Here is a 4,377-nt window from a genome sequence, read left to right on the forward strand (position 1 = left end):
GCTGGCACGTGCACACACACACACACAGACACCCCCCCCCCCGCGCCTCACAGGGCTGTGAGAGATGGCCCCTGTCTCCGCTTTCCCAACACTTGCAGCCCTAGAGGGACCTTGCGCAGCACCAGCGGTGTGGCAATAATCGTCACCTTGGCTCCCACCCGCTGGGACAGCTCAGAAACGGTGAGAGGAGAGGCGGCCACGTGGTTGCTCTTCTTCGGGGGGGGGGCGTGGGAGGGGCTGGGCCTGGCTGGACAGCCTGGTCACTCTCCTGGGGGCTCAGAGGCCTCTTGATTGGCCTGGGCTCCGGAGCAAGGAGCATCCCTCCTGCACGATTCTCTCTGTGCCCCCGAGGCTCAAAAGGGGCTGCCAACTCCCTGGGGAGGGGGACCTTTGTCTCTGGCAAGGCTGCCGTTGTCAGAAAGCTCACAGAGATCCTGGCTGCTGCTCAGACCCAGAATGGTGAAGAGCAGGGCAGCAGCAGCAGCAGCAGCAGCAAGGGAAGGGGAAGGCCAGTTGGGTGAGGACTGGGTGGGGGTGGGGGGCAGATCCTTAATGGGGTGGGACAAGTGTCCTCCTTTGGGAGCTGCGGGCACTCCCCCGATTTCCAGCCATGTGCCTGCGAAAACCTGGGCAGGAGGAGCGGGGAGTGATTGCCTGTGAGAGAGGCGCTGGGCAGGACGGCTTTCCCTCCTCCCTCCTTTAAAAGCTGGGCACCAGTGCTGGGTAGAACAAACCATCACTTCCCCCGCCACTCCTACCTACAGTAGCTTTTTGCTAGCACACCACGGAAAATCAGGAGCACCTTCAGGAGCGCCCCCAGCGCCCCCAGCGGTGTTCTCTCTACTTCTTTACATCTCTGTGCGGAATGAGTTTTGTTCTGGGCAGCATTGTCAAGGCAGTGTGTGCGCACCGTGTGCATTCAGAAGGGGGCCTTCCTGATTCAACCTGAGCGGGATCTAAAATGAACTGAGTGGACATCAGAAAACCTGTGAGTGTGCATGCACGTGTGCACGCCTTAGAGGGGACAGGGGCTCCCAGTTCCCAAGGCTGGGCAAAACGCTTATCCTGTCCTATTAACGATGGTGTGAACTGGTATACTGCATCGTTCCAGTACTTGGCATCTTTAAGTGACTGGTAACAAAAGAAAAATTCTGTTTTCAACAGAACTGCTGATTAAAACCTCAGCTTTGTTATTGGGAATCTCAGACACTTTTAGATGGTTCCGGCTGAAAGTTCAGACACTGTGTTGGGGTGGGGGTGGGGTGGGCATCTGTGCTGGTCCCAGAAAGGAGGACTTCTCGGCTCCTGAGAAGCTCCATCGCTTCGCCTCTCCTCCGGGGCCCACCTCACCCTCTCGCCCAAAGGACTGCAGCCTCTTCAGGGTTCTGGTCAGGTCAGGGCTGGGCGCCTGCTTGGCCAACCTCCCCCATGCGGATGGCATCTGCAAGGAAATCAGCACCTGGAGGGGACGGCCCTGAGTAGCCCTTGCAAGTAGGTCCTGTTCAGAGTGTCAAGTGAATGGACACCTGTGGGCCGGAGGCTGCTCTTCCCCCCCGGCCAGCCTCCGGCCGATAGCTCCACAGAGATCATCTGACCAGGGTTCTGCACTCAGCATCTGACATGGCACTTCTTGGCTTCACCCCGATACGGAAGGGCCAGCAGAGCTGTCTGTTTATGTCCTTGGAATGGGGTGTGATTGTGAAAGCCATCAAGTTGCACAATTCCAGGCCACTTTCCTGACATTTGGGATGGTGTCACTTCCTGTACAAGGCAGTTGTTTGTTACAGGATTGTGTACTGTGGGGTATTTGCTGACGGAAGGGAAGGTTCCTGCCGTGCCTGGACTGGGGCGAGGGCGAGCCAGAAGTCCTCCTTGCCCGTCCCCCTCGGAGCTCCCTTCCCCTTGGCAGTCCTTCTTTGGGGTGTCCGGCTCAGTTTCCACACAGACAACTGGACCTGTGGCAGTGATGGTGGCCCTGAAGAGCAACGGCCTGACTGAGCTTGAGCCAAACCAGGACACCTTGCAGGACACCTTGCAGGGCTCCTCCTCCGTGGAGGGGCCTTTGCCAGACCTCAGGCCCTGGAGGGCCCAGACTGAGCAGGGGCTCGTGAGGACGGAGCACGAAGCCGGTTAGGGTCAGGGCTAGGGTTAGCCGGTTAGGGCTAGGGCTAGGGCTAGGGCTAGGGTCAGGGCTAGGGTCAGGGTTAGGGTCAGGGTCAGGGCCGGCAGAGGCTCTTCAACCAGTCAGCTCCGCAGATATGCCAAGGAGAGGGCAGGCGCCAATGCCTTTGTTTTCATTTAGGAAGCAGATGCTTTGATTTTCTGTCTTGAATAGATTTCTGTCCTGCCCTTCATTACAAAAGGACTTGATGCAAGATCAAAACACCAACAAAATGGCAAGAAACACAAGAAAGGAGAGCAGCTAGAACAGTCAGTGGCTGCTCAGTATTGGCCCGCTGGTCTAAAAGCTGGGCGTTTGGACACAGGGAGGAAAATGCTCACAGGGCACGTGTAATCTTCCCATCTGGAGACAGGACACTTGGTTCTTTGTGCCTCTAAGCAGGGGATGGGCAGCGAACCTCCGAGTGGTGGTGGTGGTGGTGGTGGTGGTGGTGCTGCTGCTGCTTTGGCTTCTGCTTGGAAGCTGGACCCTTCCCTTGGCGTATGCTTTGGAAGAATAGGGCAAGACTCCCGCAGGGCCGTCCGGACTGATTCGAGCAGCCTCAGAGAGGGAGAGGGGAGCTGGAGTGGCCCCCTGAGCTTGGTGGATGAGACACCGCCGAGGAGCCTCCCTGCTTCCAAGGGGCCAGCAGGGGAGAGGTGGCCAGCCCAGCTGGGCCTTTAGAAAGGAGGAGGGGAGCCCTCTGCTCTTGCCATCTCCAAGGCTTTCTGTCCATCACCGGCAACAGAGGTGAGGGGAGCATGAGTCCGCGGGGCCCTTGAGGTGGCATCTGTTGCTCCGAGGAGAGAGCCATGCCCTGGCCAAATCAAATCCCAGCAAGACAGAGGGGCAAGAAGAAAATGAGGTCAGGCTGCAGTGACTGAGTGCGCACTGGCAGAAACCAAGAAAACAGAGTGGAGGGTAATCAAATTATTGCTGAGCGGGATGAGCTGAAGACAGACACGTTGCTCATGCTGCGAAGCCAATGCACTGTCGGCCGGCTGGCGGCTGCAATTCAAGGGCCATCAACACCTCAGGCTCAAAGGAGAGAGAGCTGCTCGCAAGTCCTTCAGTCTGAGCCACTGAACAGCTTTGGCTTCGCCATATTTATCTGACTGTTGGAGCCAAGGATGTGTGAGGAGCTGTGCTCCGACCAAGCAGATCCTGTTCAGAAAGGCTTTGTGTCCTTCTCACACCCTGGACCTGGACTGGTTCTGAGGCAGGGTGTGCGTCTAGTGGCTCAGAAGGAGAAGAGGCTGGCATGTTGTCGGATGAAGACGCCCCAGCTGAGGAGCCCCTGGGATCCTGTCCACAACCCTCAGAACCTCCGCAGCTGGAGGGAGCCGCATGACCCCTTGGCCTTTTGATCCTTGAGGCCCCCTCACCTTACCGGCCCTCTGTCCAGAGACCCATCTATCTCCACCCACCCTGCACTAATCCCCGAGAATGAAGTTCCTGCCTCAGCAACCTGGGAACAGCCGTGCCTGAGGCTGCCCCCAGGAAGGCCCTTTGCGCCCCCTGCATCCCAAGAGCCCCTTCCACACCCCCAACATTGGAAATGCCATCAGGCTAGGGAGGAGATCCAAAGCAGGAAAAGCAGGCACACAGCTCACTGCCAGAGGCCTACCCTCCGATGGACCCCCTCGAGAGCAGCAGAAGGACTCCTCAAGAGTAAGGCAGGGAAGGGTGTGGCCCTACGAAACATACGTCAACCCTTGTCTCTGGGCCTTGCTGGGTTTCAACAGCTGTTTCTGAGTGTCGGCTCTGGCATGCAGATCCAGAAGGGTTTACCACCTGCCCCCTTGGTGATTTGGTGCCTGGCGTCCAGTCTCCAGGCTAGGAGCCCTTCTGCAACCCTGCAGACCTGCAGCCTGAGAGAATCTGCTTCCTCCTGACCTGCTGAGCTCCTCTCCAGTGTTGTCAGCCCAGCTGTTCTGCGGGCTCCCAGAAGCCTCTCTGCCCATGTCTGGGATGAAGGGCTTGTAGTTCCCACTCTTAACATGCTCAGAGCCTTGCGGGATTGCGGGCTTATCGGTATACGGGGACAGGTGATTTAGCAAGCAGTGGGACAATCACCCCCAGGTTCACCAGCTATCATTGGGAACTGAAAGGGGATTAGCTGAAAGGGGATTAGCCTCGCGCCTTTGCCTCTATTGGGAATGTCTAAGCAGACACGAGCTTCCGAGCTTCCGAGCTAACTTCAAGGCCTCTCTGTC

Source organism: Hemicordylus capensis, chromosome 7, assembly GCF_027244095.1.
Source record: "Hemicordylus capensis ecotype Gifberg chromosome 7, rHemCap1.1.pri, whole genome shotgun sequence".
Taxonomy (NCBI): domain Eukaryota; kingdom Metazoa; phylum Chordata; class Lepidosauria; order Squamata; family Cordylidae; genus Hemicordylus; species Hemicordylus capensis.